At 36.8% G+C, this 17,626-nt stretch overlaps 1 pseudogene; it reads right to left on the reverse strand.

Annotated features, from left to right (window-relative positions):
- Window positions 1–1,004: 1,004 nt before the first annotated feature.
- On the reverse strand, window positions 1,005–1,124 carry LOC129883761 (5S ribosomal RNA; annotated as a pseudogene).
- Between the last annotated feature and the right edge of the window lie 16,502 nt (window positions 1,125–17,626).

Raw genomic sequence — 17,626 nt, forward strand, 5'->3', positions numbered from 1 at the left:
CTAAGCACCCCATAGTTGTGTTAAGGTTTCTTAAAGGGGCAACCTAAAGTATAGATGAGTTACAGAGGGTATAGACATGGTGCAGTATGTCAAATGTGTTGGAACAGAATCATATGCATATGAACAGTTGAAAATAAATAGAGGATGACATGGGTATGCCCTAAAGGAGGGAAGTGTATGAGATAAATACACGCATGAGATGAAATCAACTGACACTATCACATGTTGACAAGAACACTTAAATTTCAAGCGAGATCCTATACTGGCACAGGTTAGCAGGAGCTCGCTCCAACAATAAACAGATAGGAGCTGAGGTATCTGAGACCGTGCGAAGAATCATTGGTAGAACCCTAAGGGATAGGTGCCTACCACAAGGGGTGAATACAATAAGAGAGTAGGACTGAGCAAACTAAGGACCGTGTAAAGGGTAGTAGGACCATGTTTGGGTAAAGATTAAGATATAGCAATAACGTCATTGACCGCTGATATGGTGACATACAAGTAGCAAGGAGAAATAATAGAAAATCTTTTATGGTAGGAAATGAGGAGACCAAGGAGTACGTAAAGGAAGAAAAGAAAGAAGTAGGACAAAATAGCGTTGGCATGAGCAAGTTCTAGTGTGAAGTCGATATGTAAAGCAAGATGGGCTGGGAAATGAAAAGTTTATTTTTATCTTATACAGGTGGTATCAGAATGGTTATGTAACCTATGGATATGTATATGTTGAGTATAGCATCAAGTGAGAGGTACATAAGAAAAGGAGCTAGGATATTTTTGATACGTTACAGAGAGATGTCAAGATGGGTTGGACCAAACTACTAAGATGGGGTGAGTACTAAGGGAAAAATAGGACCTAGCCATGGTTGAACCAACGATCTATCCTGACGTCAAGTGTAAGACAGGGGCAGAGAGGGCAAGGTAAAGCATGAAGACTAGTAAGAAGATGGTAAGGTAAATATTGAGCTAGGTTGAGTGCCTTCGCACATAATTGCAAGGATTGCAATGGAATGTGACATGAGGACTTCCTAGAGGGGTCACCTATCCTAGTACTACTCTCGCCCAAGCACGTTTAACTTCGAAATTCCGATGGGATACGGTGCGTTAGTGCTGCTATGATCGCACGAAATGGAAGAATCCAAACTAGAAGTGAAGCAACTAAATAAGATTATGTACCTAGAGTGTTATAAGTTACGTTAAGGGAATTATAAAAGGGCTTAAGCAAAGTAAGCAGGATTAGTTGATTACTAACAGATGACGCACTTGTATGCCATAGTTCTTCAACCTAATACCCATTAATGATAGGCAAACCACAGAATGGCTATACAGGTCATTGTGTGAGGGGACTTCAGCAAAACTTGGTAGCCAACTCTGATGGGCAAAAACCAAAACCCAAAAGGCGAGGGTACCAGTTGATGTCATTTAAAGAAGGAAAGAAGTAATATATGAGGTCGAAGATTCCACAACATGACCTTGGCTACAAAACTCACTTTGCACTCCCTAGACAGATAATTCTATATGGAATGTTATCTGTAGATTAACAAGATCATCCCATGTTCCTCCAATCAAAGACTACCTGCTTAGCTGAGATGGTGTGAAATTATAGGTCAAGAGGGTGATAGGACCTTACGGAGTTCCCATATCTATTTTCATAGACAAAGGAGCCCAAGTTACAGTTAACTACCGAAGATCAGTTTACGAAGAGATTAGAAAGACAGATAGGTCTTCATACACCATTTTACCCTCAGACTGATGGACAAACTAAGCTTACTACCTAAACATTAGACAATATGTTGCGGGCCTATACGGTTGACTCTAAAGGTAGCTCGTACAATTACCTACCACTTGTCAAAAGTACTTATGATATTAACTATCATTCTAGTATCCAGATGGACCCATATGAGACTTAGTATGGCAGACAGTGTAGGTCGCTAATTGATTGGTTTGATGGTAGTAAAACACGACTAATACGCCCAGATGTGGTTCAATAAATGGTATAGAAGGTGAAGCTTATTCAGGAGAGATTATTAGCAGCTACGAGTCGACAGAAGTCATATGCGGATAATCGACGTCGATCTCTAGAGTTTCAAGTTATAATTAAGCACTCTCAAAAGTGTCATCCACAGAGAAAGTGATGAGAGCCAGCAAGAAAAAGGACCTTAGTATGAGATGCATTAGCTCTTATCAGACCCTCCGCCGAATAGGAAAGGTTGCATATGCGTTGGACATACCTGCGGATCCAAAAGCAGTACATCCAGTCTTCCAAGTATCAATGCTTCGCAAGTGTGTTAGTGATCCATCCCGAGTATATTCCACAGAGGATATCCAGGTCACAGAGGAGTTATCATACGTGAAGCAACAGGTCGCCATCCTGGATCGGCGGAGGAGGGGGTGGTGAATTAAGGATGTAGCTTCCGTTAAGGTGTTATGGAGAAATGATAGTCGCGAAGAAATGACCTGGGGAGCTGAAAGGGAAATGAAGCACAAGTATCCGTACCTATTCTCTATGTCTATAGGTAATCCCAACCTTTGGAACTCTGATATTGATTGCTCGGTGAAAGTATGTGTTATTGCGATGGAACAGAAAAACTCTCTATATAGTCGGTATAAGATCTTGAGAAGGGTTTTGATTAACATTTGAGGATGAATGTTCTAAAGGGGGAAGGATATTACACCCCGTACTTTTGTACCTTAGAAGGTTCTTAAGCTTCTTAAGTATCTTGAAAGGTTCTTAAGTTTTTGGAAGGATTCTTAAGTTTCTTAAAGCTTCTTAAAACTTCTCAGGCTTCTTAGAAGTTACCATGGGAGTCAAATAGTCCATAACACTATCAAACAACTCTAAGGAAGGGAGAATATGACACCTCATTATAAGGAAGATTGGAAATAACATTGTAAGAATCCGAAAGAAGTTGGAGACCAAATAATGAGTCGTAGGACTCGACTTACTTATGTAAGCTACCAACTTCGAAATCTTACATACTTAAGCTACTTGAGTACATACCAAGATTACGCAATAAATATTACATAGGTTCGTAAAGTAAGATGAGATTATGAAACCATGAGAAGGAAAAGAGAGTGACACGTGGAAGCATGAGAGAGTGCCATGTGGTAGCAAGGGAGAGTGCCACGTGGCAGCCTATGGTAGGAGGAAGGGATGTTGGCCCAATGATGGCTTGACATGTGTCACCACTTAAGGCTTGACATATGTCACCACTTAGGAGTTGAGATGTGTTACCCCCTAAAGTAGCCTATATATATATATATATGTTATGACTTATTCTTATCTACAAGAAAGTCATTTATCTTCCTAGTTCAAGAGAGTTAACACGTGTCACCTCCTAAAGTAGCCTATATATATATATATGTTATGAATCATTCTTATTACAATAAAGTCATTTATCTTCCTAGTTCAAGAGACTTCTAGAAAAAGAAAGAAGAGAAGAAAAATCTAGAACTAGAAAGAGAGTAGGTTCGGCCAAGGGGAAAAAAAGGTAAGCCTTCGATTTCGTTCCATAAATTAATTATCTAGAGTATACCATGATGTTATGAATATGTTATTAATTCAAATTTGTGGTTTGGAGCAGCACCAAAATGTTAGCAAAGAGCCACAAAGTTTAAGTCGCGCTAAAGGAACTTCGAGGCAAGTTTTGGAGAGTTTGGCGAGTTTCGGGCAAGGTAAGGTTTTCCCTTTCAAATTATAGTTTGTGATGATGTTATAAGGTATATTAAATGTCTTAAATAAGGTTGTAAGTGGATAAATTTTATAAGGATGCTTGATGTTAGAAACAAACTAAATTGAAGTCGTCATAGCTAAATCGAAGTCGCGTAGGGTGTTGTGATTGTGGGCCACGGTTGTAGCTGGTGTGATTGTGTGTTGCAGGGCTGTAAAGGGTTGTAAAAAGGGTATGGGTGCTTCTGGTTTCAGTCACACAATCCCCGTTTAGTGTGGTTAAAGGTTTTACGAAATAAAGGTTAAAAACTCTATTTTGGTATCGTAGTTTTGAGCTAGTTGTTTGGAGTTGTATTGGGTAATGTTGAAGTGATTTATTTATATATATTATGCTTTTTTTTGTTGTTGGTATGGTTGTTGACATTTTGGCTGAGTGAAATCTTGGGGATGTTGAAGTTATAGGGGAGATGCTACCCAATTTTCGATAACTTTGGAACTAGTAACAAACTAGTCGAGGGTATTGGATAAGTAAATGATTCCTATGGGTAATTGGTTGTAGAGTTGGAAATCGAAAAGTGAAAGGTCATTAACCTCACTATTACTCTCATTTATTAGGTCAAGGAGGTAACAAGGCGAGCTAGATTACAGTTAATCCACAAAAGGTATTAGAAGCTTACCCTTTCTTTTCTTTGGGCATGTCTTAGCCTTAAGTTATATATATACAAAACTCGGGAGTCATTCCATTCATAAAGCTTTGAGTATGAGTCAAGACCCTTGTTCACTTCTGTATGTTAGAACTCCTGCACTAAGTGGACTCATCACCTTTCAAGTCTTCTATAGGATGAAGAGTAGTACATATAAGGCCTATCTCCTTATTTCGTTGAAATCGCTTAAGGTAAGTGAAATGATGTCTGATATGAGTTTAGAGGTAATTCCATTTATAGGTTCCAAATATAATTTGTGACTCGTAGTCACCTCTGAATACTAAGGGTCCTAAAGTAGTTAGATTACTACTCCCGAGCCACCTATATGTTGAATAGTAAGTGGAAATATAAGATCCTATTCTGAAATGCTCTAAGAGGATAAATGTTTCTGATTACATAAGTTGTATCTTTAATTGCATAAGCTATGTGTCTGATTGCATAAATTGTGTCTTTGATTGCATAAGCTGTGTGGCATTATCTTAGTACATGCCTGTGGTTCCTGAGGCCCTAATTAATAAAATCCCTAATAACATCTAAAGGGTACCTCAGAGAATTACTTCCCTAGTCTTCAAGTGACGGTTCACTTGACTGTTTTATTGAGTCTCAGGAGATGACCTAGTTGCATATAGTTTCTCACTACTATACTCGTGCATACGGTAACCCTTCTTTCACCGAGTCTCATGATGGGCCAGGAATGTTATCGTGCATAGCTTTATCACAGAGTCTCGGGCCAGCTATGTATATGTATGTATGAAGTATACAATGATAAAATGCCATATATGATGAAGTTGAAGCATATAATGATGTCGTATGTGATAAAGTTATTCATTGAGTCCCAAGCCGGATATATATATATATATGATATGATAAAAATGTGGATCAAGCCATAAGTTCATTGGCATTGTTTTAAATTATGGATTGGGCCGAATGTTCCTCGGTATATTTTACTATGTGATAATGGCACCAATTCCTATAAAGGGGCCAGGTGCGGTATGTTATGTACACTACTCTTTCACCAAGTCCCTCACTAAAGGGCCAAATACTTACGTAGCCATGTATATGAAAATATAGGGATACACTTGTGACCCCGAGCCCCATAGTGGACTGGATGTACTATTATGACGTATATGATAAGATTATGCTGTATACGATGATATGATGCCGTATATGATGACCTGATGAAATAATATACATGATGAGAGGGGATGATGATATGATGATATGATGAAATAGTTATGCTACCGGGTTCCTTAGTGAGTTGGGCACAATATATGATGATGTATATGACTACGTGTCCTAAGGTGCAGGTACATTAATTTTTTAATTGTTACACTTGTCCCCTGCATCCTTATTTCAGTTATGGTCTCAGCTATGATGTGTTATGTTTTGCATACTTAGTACATATATCGTACTGACCTTTTTTTCTTTGAGGGGGGATGCATTTCTTGCCCGCAGGTACAGGTACTTACTTTGGAGATCTGCCAGCTTAGGACTCCCACTCAGCTATGTTGGAATTGCTCCACTTTTCCGAAGCCTAACTTTTGGTGCTGATCGTATAATGTATATAGTTGTTTATTCAGAGGTACGGCGGGGCCCCTGTCCCACCATATATCACTGTTAATATTCTTAGAGGTCTGTAGAAATATGTAGGTAGTTTGTTTACAAGTTTGATTCAGTTGTGCCTATATGGCATATTATAAATGTTATTATGTTAAGGCAGCCTTGTTGGCCCTTGCATGACATGGTGCAAATGAAATAGGCTATATGCAGACGAATTTGCTATCACCCTCTGGATTCTTGTGTATAGTTTTTATAGTTGAGATTTATATATATGGGGGTCCAAGTCAGACCCTAGTCACGACCTACGGAGTTGGGTCGTGACAGTATTGGACGACTGTCACAACGACAATAGTTCATTGTATCATCATGATGCTCATAGTGATGGTTGTCGGTTAGAGAAACTCCCTAAAGAGTAAAATACTATTTTTATATTGAGTTGCATTATTTAATTATTTTTTATAAAGCAGTGTCTTATTCATATATTGCATACTTTCTTGAGTTGAGTTATTTGAGTATTCTTGAGCATATTTCCTTTTAGGTATTTTACGTACCGTACATTCTATGTACTTACTCTATTCGGCACCGCATCGTTAAAAAGTATTTTCATTCAGCTTTTGGTGAGACCTCCTTGCCTTCAAAGGAGGTCTTTGCCATTCTTTTAGTCTTTACTTATTAGTATGTTGAGGTAGACGTGGGATTGTCCCTATATCTATTCAAATTTAGTTTATAGGCTTCATATACTAGACATATACAGAGTTTTAGTTCATTCAAATTATCATTCAGAGTTATGTTTTAAACAGTCTTTATCTTTATATTTTAGTATTGAGACTTATTTTGAGAAGAATTACTTATATTCTTACATATTCCCATTTGAGTTATATTTTCTATGAGTTAAGTCTTTCTCTTAGTAGTTAGCCAGGCCAAGGGATAGCTTGGGAACCAACAATGGTTTTTGGGTGCTGGTCATACCTAGTGTGTAGACTTGGGGCATGACAAACTTGATATCAGAGCATCGAGTTTAGGAGTCCTAGGATGTCTATAAAGCCAAGTCTTGTAGAGTCCTTCATATTGATGTGAAGCATGACACATCTGTAATGGGGAGGCTATAGGACATCAGTAATTGTTTCACTTCTTTCATCCTCAAGTTTCTGCGATAGAGTTTAACTCTATAAAATCTCCTTCTACTTTGTGAGTTTCATGTTTATAGATCATTCCTTCAAAATGCACTCACAACTAGAGGAACGTCACTGATAATGAGATTCCACCATCGTTTGGAATGCAAACCAGACGCTCGAATTGCTAAGCCTGAGAATGAGAATGGAACTCAATGGGAGAACTCCTCAATGGCCATTTCGACAACCGCTTTCTTCAACTCAACCAAAGTTGGATAATTATATTTCTTTGCCTTCACATCCGACACTAGGGATGATTTGGAACTAGAACACCACCACCATTCTTAGAATTGACCAAGAGAACACCCAATCGAGCTAGTCTATGAAAAATCACAAAGTAACTCTTTCTTTTCATCCTCAATGTAAGAAAAACTATTTATGGAAAACCTACTAAGAGAATCAAACACCACATTTGCCTTTCCTGCATGGTAAAGAACACTTATGTCAAAGTCTTTCAACAATTCAAGCATCTCCTTTTCCAAAGGTTCAAATATTTTTTATTAAACACATATTGCAAACTCTTATGTTCGGTGAATACATTAACATGGACACCATAGAGGTACTGTCTCTATATATTCAAAGCAAACACAACCACCGGTAACTCTAAGTCATGAGTTAGATATTTTTTTCATGCACCTTGAGTTGCCTAGAAGCATAGGCTATCACTTTACCATTTTGCATGAAAACACAACCAAGACCAATTCTCGATGCATCATAACATACCACAAAATCATTGGACCCTTCTGGTAATGTCAACACCAGAGTGGAAGTAAGTTGATCTTACAACTCTTGGAAGCTCTTTTCACATGCCTTGGACCATTGGAATTTCACCTTCTTTTGAGTCAAATTAATCAAGGGTGATGCAATGGAAGAGAATCCGTCCACAAACTTTCTATAATAATCGATTAAGCCGAAAAACTTTGAATATCAGAAGGAAACGAAGGTCTACGCCAATTCTTAACCGCCTCGGTCTTCTTAGGATCAACCATAATACCTTCACCTGAACTGATATGGCAAGGAAATCCACTAACTTCAACCAAAACTCCTATTTTCTAAACTTAGAAAATAATTGACGATCTTTGAGAAATTGCAAGACAATCCTCAAATGTTCAGCATGCTCATCCTTACTCCAAGAATATATCAAAATATCATCAATGAATACAACAACAAATATATCCAAGTATTTCTTGAATGCCCTATTCATCAAATTTATAAAAACTGCAAGAACATTTTTTAGCCCATAAGACATAAGCAAAAATTCAAAGTGACCATACCATGTTCTATAACTTATCTTCGGAATGTCACATTCCCTCACTCGAAGTTGATAATAAAATGATCGAAGATTAATCTTTGAGAAATAACTTGCTCCTTAAAGTTGATCGAACAAGTCATCAATCCTTGGGATGAGATACTTATCCTTGATTGTGACCTTGTTCACTTTATGATAATTAATACACATACGGACAGAACCACCCTTGTTTCAAACAAAGAGGACCGGAGCACTGCATGGAGCGATACTAGGTCTTATAAAACCCTTATCCAATAAGTCCTTTAATTGATCTTCTAACTCTTTAAGTTCTGCTAGAGTAATTCTATAAGGAGGAATAGATATAAGTTAGGTATTGTGAAGAAGATCAATACCAAAGTCTTTCTCCCTCTCAAGAGAGATATTCAAATGATCATCAAGAAACACTTCCCAAAACTCATTAATAATTGAAACTGACTCAAGAGTAGGAGCTTCGAAATTCGTACCCTAATATATACAAGATGATAGATGCAATCCTTATAAATTATTTTTCAAGCTTTAAGGCACAAGATGAATTGACTCTTAAACACTGAATTAGTACCTTTCCATTCTAGGACTGAATCATTAGGAAACTAAAACTTAACCACATGTGTTCTACAATCAATGGAAGTATAACAAGCATACATCTAATCCATACTAAGTATAACATCAAAATCAGTCATATAAAACTCTATATGATCAATTGAGGTGATTTTATGGAAAATTGTGACCAGACAATTTCTATAGATTTTTTAGCCAAAACTGAACCACCAACAAGAGTATAGACCAAAAAAGGCTCTAATAAGATCTCTGGACTAATATCAAATTTCATGACAAGATAAGGAGTAATAAAAGATAGAGTAGTACATGATCTAACAATGCATAAATATCAAATCCAAAGACTCGCAACATACCAATCACCACATTGGGAGAATCCTCCAACTTCTGATAAGTCTGTAGAGTATAAAATTTATTCTGGTTTTGACCACCACTAGAACCCGAAGTAGTACCATGTTGGGCCGGATGACTGAAAGAGTAGTTTGAGTCTAAGGACGACCATCTCTACCTCTAGCAGCAATTGAAGAAAAATCTTTCACTTGGTGACCTATCTTGCCATACCCAAAGCATCACCCAAACCTTCCAAACATTCTCCTCGATGGCTCTTCCCACACTTCTTGCATGCGGGGATAGTTTGATCACTCAAAGCTCCTTCTTAAGGCTTATGTTTACACACTCTATCTTTCTTAAACTTTTTAGCCGGAGTGTTACAAGAATTCTGATCGGAGAACCTTTGGTAAAACTGTTGACAGCTACCATTTTTGAAATTTGAGTGTGAAAAATTACAACTATTGGTCCTTTCCCTTTTTGACTCTCTAGCCGTCTCCTTTAGTTTCTCGTCCTTAAGTTTCTCGACGTGTGTCATTATCCTTGAGATGTCCATTTATTATATCAACATGGAGGTTCTATATTCTTTGACTACCAAGTCCAATACACCTGAGAAAATATTGCTCATACGAGCTCTTGAGTCAGCAACCATAAAATGAGTATATTTTGATAGTTTAGTAAACTTCAGTGCATGTTCTCATGTGCTCATGTTATTTTTCCTCAAATTTATGAACTCTTGAATCTTATCACTCTCACCTTTCTATTAGTCAAACCAAATTTGAGCAATTCCATTAAGTTGGTAAGTGGCCAGATCCACTTTCTCCACCGGTGACACTCCCATGATATCAATAATCCTTTAGATGCCTTCGATGGGCTCTTGAGGATCCTGAACCAACTTAGACCCATGAAACTTCAAGGGATTCATTCTAGTGAAGTCATGAGTCTTTTTGCTGTTATATCCATATTTGGGTTCATGGGAGCAAAAAACTCTCTATTAGCTTGTGCCACCACATCTTGGGCAAGCACTTGAAATGTGGCCCATAATTCCGCATGAGTCACTTGCTCGGCCAAGGGATCATTTAGAGCTTATTACTCCTCTTTAACATTCCTTCTTATAGAAGCTCTTCGTGGAGGCATGATTCTGTAATATAAAAAATAATCTTTAGAAGGAAAACTTAAGGAGTTCAACTCTATCATACGACATAGGAATGATGAAAACAGTGAGGTTTTTCTAAAATGCCTCATAACCTCTTATTCATAAATATGGTGCTTCACACCCATATATAAGGCTCTATTCGAGCTACACGTCAGACACCCAAGGACATCTTATAAACCTTGTGCTTTGATATCAAGTTTGTCACGACCCAAACTAGGACCTAGACATGGCATGATGCTTAGGATCTTGAGAGACCCCAAACAAGCCTCTTAGCATAGCATGCACAAGGTAAAAAATAAATATCAAAAGAAAAATCATAAATGCAGAAGATAAGTCTCAAAGGTAGATGTCTCAATAAAAAGAATCAAAATATAATCTCCTAATAAATGGGAACTACATACTCATATTGGTTTGACAAGCCTCTAGTAGGCTAGATGGGGGCGTAGGACAAGCCCTAGATCACCAAAACATAAGATAAAGTCATGAAAGAAAGCATAAGAACTTATGTCGATTTCTCCCTCGAAGCATGAGGACTCACCAATCAAAGTGATCAATAACAACCAAACTAGCCAAGAGCAGGAGGATGAGAGTCAAACCCTATTATGAGACAATATAGGCAAAAGTATGAATTAGTTCATGAAATGCACTAAGTATGTGAGAACATGCATAAAGTAAACATGATATCAGAGTAAACAAAAACATGTGATGAAATACCAAGAATCCTTTAAAACATGGTAGTAAAGAAGCATAAAATTAGGTCAATGCATCATTTAAGAGACACAGAAAAGCTTGTAAGAAACATAGTTCATTTTGTGAGATATTAATCTTAATTGATATTTAAGACCATGTGAGCTATAACATGAAATCCAATGTAACTCCCACATCGAGAAGAGAGAGATTACTTTCCAAGTTAGACTATGTATCATAATCATCATGTGCTATATTTGGATACACTAGCTAGGCTAATTAAGGAAAACCTACGGAGGCAAGTAGTTTGGGAATAGGGGTTGCTACTAGAGACATTATTACCAAGTCTCCACTGCAAAGTCCTCTTGGTGCTAGGTTAATTCCAATTGAATAAGTAAATCATTTATCGTCAATATTATGAAAGACAATATTCAATATCAATCCACGTCATAAAATATAACATAAGAATAGCTCCTTGAAAATCATGATTATAATATATTCATACATGCACTTACCTTTCTAAGTATCTAAATCATGATTTCTTCATATTGTGAGAAAACCTTTCACAATTCATTTGTTCATACTTGAAACATAATTCATAGCTTTTCATAAATCATTCGTAAATCATTCATACAGCTCATGATCATAAATTCATAGTTTATAATTAAAAATCATAGCATAATGCATGGGTCCATGTGAAATCAATTTGAAATTATGTAGTAGAGTGAGTTCATGCATAATAGGATAGAATAACATCAATGAATCAATATCGAAAGAATCCATGAATAATTGAAATAAAATTCTTTAGAATTTGGGTAAAATCAAATTGGGGAATTGAGCTCTTTGGGGAATTAATGGATTAAAGGAATCTATTAGTGAATTTCCACATACCGGAAAGTCAAAACCCTAACAACAATGGAGTTTGAAAAACCTTGAAGATTATGGGGTAGTTATAGGTCTAAAATGATTTAGTTTAGGGCTTAAACGAGTGGGGAAAATCCAAAATACTCTTAATATAAAATCTCTCGGAGTGACCCTACGGGCCGAACCTATAGTCTATAGGAATTACTATGAGTTGTCAGGGTGGTCCATAGAAACCCATTCCTAAAAGTTAGGGCTACTGGAAGTTGCCTCTTTTCCCTATGACTGTGTTTTATAGATCAAAGAAAACCCAATGTACCGTATAACCAATTCGTACAACTCATGGGCCAAGGTTGACCCAATTCCTACGATCCTATCCTTACGGGTTGTAGATACTCTTACAGTTCGTAGAGTCCCATTGTATAATGCATGTACCCAAAATAGTAGCTACTAAAATTTGCATATTGGACTTATGATCTTGACCTATGGATCATAGAACAGTTTATGAAAGGTCAACCTTTTTCGTAGAAGCTGCTAAAGACCCAAACTTTAGAAGTCACTCTATGGGTCGTCCTTACAGATTATAGGACTTCATACGGTCTATAGGAACCCCTCATAGAATGACCCCATACTTAGCCAAATTTTCTTCCTTTAGTGACCTTCCTATGAGTCCCTCCTATGGTTTGTAAGACTTCCTATGATCCATAAGTAGGCTCATGGGAACTAGCATTTGATTAATTTCTCAACATTTCTCCTTGTTTTGTCTTTCCAACTTCCTAGGTTTTACAACCTCTTCATCATTTGATGTAGACTCCTCAAGAAAATAAACCTCGGCCGTGTTTCCCTCTAAGTTGCTACATGTTCTAACTATATCCACACTTGTATTTCTCATTCCTTTCATACATGGCATGAGTATCTCAATAATTTTGGTTACCTTCACAATTTATCCATCCCATTTCTCCCATATTCTCTTATGCTCCTAATATTCATTAGTAGAGGTGACACCCCATGTCTCCTAGACTTCCGACATATTCCTATCGCGATTTGTTTTAACAACCTTTTCAAGCAACCCTTTTACTTTATCAAATAACTGCTCAACCAGCCAACTCATTAATTTATTCTTTGTTTCGATAGCCCAAAGCTCGAAATAAGTATTAGAACAACAACATATCGGGAAACCCATGTTTAGGACACATTGATATCTTTCATTTAATCCTCAGCCATACCTCGTAGAAAGATTCATATGGTGTTGTCGAAAATTTATAATTTCATCCTGCAACTCCATTACAAGAGAAGTTGGAAAGTATCTTTTAAGGAATTCCTCCCTCAACTTATCCCAAATAGTAATTGACCCTTTGTGTGGCTCCGCTAGCCATGTGGTGGCTTCATCTATGAGTGAAAATGGGAATAATCATAGTCTAATTGACTCTTGGCTAATATTGTTTATCTAAAATGAAGACACACTTCTACGAAATTCTGCTAGTTCTTGTTCACATCTTCAATCGCCTTGCCTCCAAATAAGCCTTTCATTTGTAGAAAATTGAGCATAGAATCAGTGATTTGGAACACCATATTTCCTATCTCGGGGGGGGGGGGGGAGGGGTAAGAAAACTACTCCAGCTACACCTATCTCCGTGGGTGCTTTGTTTATGGTAAATTCATTTGCAAATCCTGCATCTCCTACGCTTTCTTCATCTACCACTTGTTCAATCTTTCCTTGTTTTGGCAAGAATGCCCTATTTTTGGCAAGCATCAATTAACAAGAACACAAATTGCACACAAGTTTGAAAATAAAAATCAATCAAAGATGATCGTACTAGTCCCAGGCAACGATGCTCTTTTTGATGAATGCTCAACTATCTCTCATATTTTAGAGCACAAGAGGTTGTTTGCAAAAACACATCCAACTGATTAGGTTAGGGTCGAACCTCAAGGAATGTTATATGGGACTTATCATGACTCAAGATAGACCCTAGGCATGACAGGGTGATCGGGATCCCGAGGAACCCCAACCAAGCCTCTTAGCATACATCTCATATATAAGGTAAGAAAACTATCAATGAAACATAAGCAAACACTAAGTTTCAAAGTCTAATCTTGCAAAAGAATAGAAATAAATCATTTTGTCTACAAGACCTCAGAAGTTCAAAAGATGGGAAATGAGGAACAAAAGATGAAATTCTGGAAAATGAAACTTTTAGCACTAAGTGATGACCACGGAGGCCATCACAGGCCGTATTCAACACCACGGCTCATGGTGTGCCATTGTAGTGGTGATTTAGAAGCTTAAAACCTGTAAGGAATGGTCCACGATAGGGACCATAGGATGTGGTGAGCACCACAAGCCGTGGTGCCCTCCATGGTGACCCCTCCCTCTGAGACCCTCAAAAATTATTCCAAAGCAGGGACCATGACTCACCACCATGAGCTATATTTCCCTTCATGGACTGTGGTGGGTTCCATGGTGGACACCTCCCTAAAAGACCCCAGACCTTAGTCCAAGTCCATGACTATAGACGACTACCATAGGACATATTGCCATTCACGAACCATGGTGGGTCTTGTGGTGGGTAAGGCACCTTTTCAGAAATCAAGTCGAACTTCATGATGGGGACTACGACCCTTATTGGCCTTCACAGGATAAGATGATGGTCTGTTTTGGTTTCAGATTCAGTTTTAAGTTGGAGTTATTTTGGTCTTTTTTCTATATTTAATTAATGAATATGGATGGTTTTTGAGACTAGATTCCAATTTATTAACTACCTTAAAGTTTTCTAACCCTTTCATTCTCATCATAACTCCCAAAATGATAAAATGTTCTCTCCCAAGTTTTCTCTCAAAGGTTTTCTTTACCCTCAAGCAATTCAAATGGATTCTTCAAGGTCAAGCTTCCATTCCTTTTAATTTAGGGCTCATAAAGGCCAAGGTATTATGGGTACCTTTCACCAATGGAATTCCAAGGATTTTTTCTCAAATTCACTTATGATTTCTTCAATTAAAAGCCCAAATTTCATGATTTTCATTGGTTCTTCTCAATTATGTTATGTATCAATGATATTAGCCTAATTATGCATAATTCTCATCATATAGCATGATTTCAAGTTGAATTTTAATGACCCAAGCTATAATCTAGTTTCAAGTCTGATTTATAAGATATGATCATGATTTTTAACTTATTTCTATGAAAGATTTATGAATGAGTTAAGGATGCTTTATGCATAAAAGTTTATGAATGATGATTCTATTATGTTCCAAGAAAAGTTAATGATAGGGCAAGTGAAGTCCCTAAAAATATTTATGATCAAAGATATTTAATGATGGAAGGCCTACAACCACATTGCATGAGTTATATGATAGATTAGCTAATCATATTGTTTTACTATGATAATGCTAAATGAGATATTCTTGTGTTATTTTATAAAGATGGATTGATATTAATTATTATCTTTCCCTATGATGTTTATGATCATGTTTTATGAGTTCTATTGGGATATTGACTAAGCATCGAGAGGGCTTTAAGGTGGGGTTTGGTCCGGTAACACAGTAGTTACCCAAGGGAATCACAGTAGTAACCTTTAGTCCTAAATTACATTGCCCACGTAGTTTTTCATATGCCAATATGGCGAAGTTTGTGTATCCACATAGACTAGTTAAAAGAGTTACTTTATGGAGTATGCCCTGGAAAGGCAGCCTCTCCTATCTTGATGCAGGGTCATCAGATTTCATGTATTGGCTCGCATGGTCTTATATATCGGTTAAAGTTCCTATCCTATACCAGATTCAGTTAAGATATGAGTTCTTATGATCAGTATGATTTTTTTGATGCAACCAATGAGATAAATATTTAAATTTTGTCATGACTTTACTCATATTTTAGAGATATTGGTCGTACATCCCATGATTCATATTGATTATGTCCTATATTTATTGTTCATGCATATTCTCACATCTAAGTGCATATCATGTACTAACACATTCTTTTTTCCTACATTATGATTATTGACCAACAATTATGTTCATCCTCCTCCCGCTCGTGGCTAGAGTTTACTATTAGCTTTTTATTGGTGAATCCTCACAATTTGAGACATGACATTTATTTCACAACTTCATTACACTTATTAGGTGAGCTGGGAGATTGTCTCATGCCCCCATCTAGTATTAGAGGCATGTTAGATAGTAAAACGTGTAAGTTGTTATTTTCTCATTTCAAGACTTATGTTCTACTTGAGATTTTACTTTCGTATCTTGATTAAGCTTTATTGATTTTTCACCTTATGTATTCTCATGAATGTTATTCTAAGAGGCTTGGTTGGGGGATTCTAATCATCGTGTTACAAATAGGCCCTAGGCCGGGTCGTGCCAATATTCGAAAACCAAAACTACATAACCAGGATAGTCTAAAACATGCCTCTACTTAGTCAAGATAGGGGCATAAGACATATTCCTAGCTCACCCAAAGAAAGAATGAACTGTCATAGTAAAAGAATATAAAACTCATCTTGGTTATGCCCTTAAGACATGAGGACTCACCAATCAAGTGATGATAGCAATGTACGACTCTAGCCATGAGCGGGAGGAGTGCTATAATTGTCAGACCCTATATTATGATACAATGTAGGCAAGTGTATGCGTTACTACATGGAATTCACTAAGTATGTGAGAAGCATGCATGAACAATAATAATTGAACATAGGCAATGTGAACATATGATGCATGACTAATATCTTGAAAACATCAGTAAAACTTGAAAGCGTTTGTAAATCATAGTCATGTAGTCGTTGCATCATAAAACATAATAAGAGCTTATAGAACATAACACACATATATGTGGGATAATAACCTTAACTAGCATGTAAGACCATTTGAGCTATAACATAGAATCTGATATAACTCCCACACCGAAAAGAGAGAGGCTACTTGCCAAGGTAGACTCCATATCATAAATATAAACATGAGCTATATGTAGATCCACTAGCTAAGCCATAAAGGCAAACCTATGATGGCAAGTAGTTTAGGAATTAATGGTTGCTACTAGGGTTCTCTCGTGGATCCCCACGATAAAATTTGCACGGTGCTAAGTTAATTCCAACAAAATACATAAACCATACTCATTAAAAAATATAAATCAACTAATCCAATATTATGAAAATATAATATAAGAATAAATCCTTGAAAATCATGATCATAACTTGAACTTATGGATAAGTACCTTTCTAATCATTCAATTCATCATAACTTGCATATCGTGAGAAAGCCTTTTACAATTCATGGTTTTATACTTGAAAACATACTTCAATTATCATACATAACTTTCATAAATCATACTTGAGAATTCATAAACTTCATGATCATAAATTCATAATTCATGCTTGAAATTGATAGTATAATGCATGGGTCATTAAAAAGTACCTTGAAAACATGCAATTGAATTGAAATCATGCACAAATAAACCATTGTAGTTGAAATAAATCATAATCGAGTTGACCGATAAGTAATTTGATCAAAACTAGTATTTAGGAGAAATTCATGAAAAGGAGAATTGAGAAAAATCTTTGGGACTCCATGTATAGAAGGATCCATGTATGAATTCCCATATACCTGGACTTTAGAAATCTTGAATTAGCCCTTTTAATGGAATCTTGGAGAATT

This window comes from Solanum dulcamara, chromosome 3 (assembly GCF_947179165.1).
Source record: "Solanum dulcamara chromosome 3, daSolDulc1.2, whole genome shotgun sequence".
In the NCBI taxonomy this organism is placed as follows: domain Eukaryota; kingdom Viridiplantae; phylum Streptophyta; class Magnoliopsida; order Solanales; family Solanaceae; genus Solanum; species Solanum dulcamara.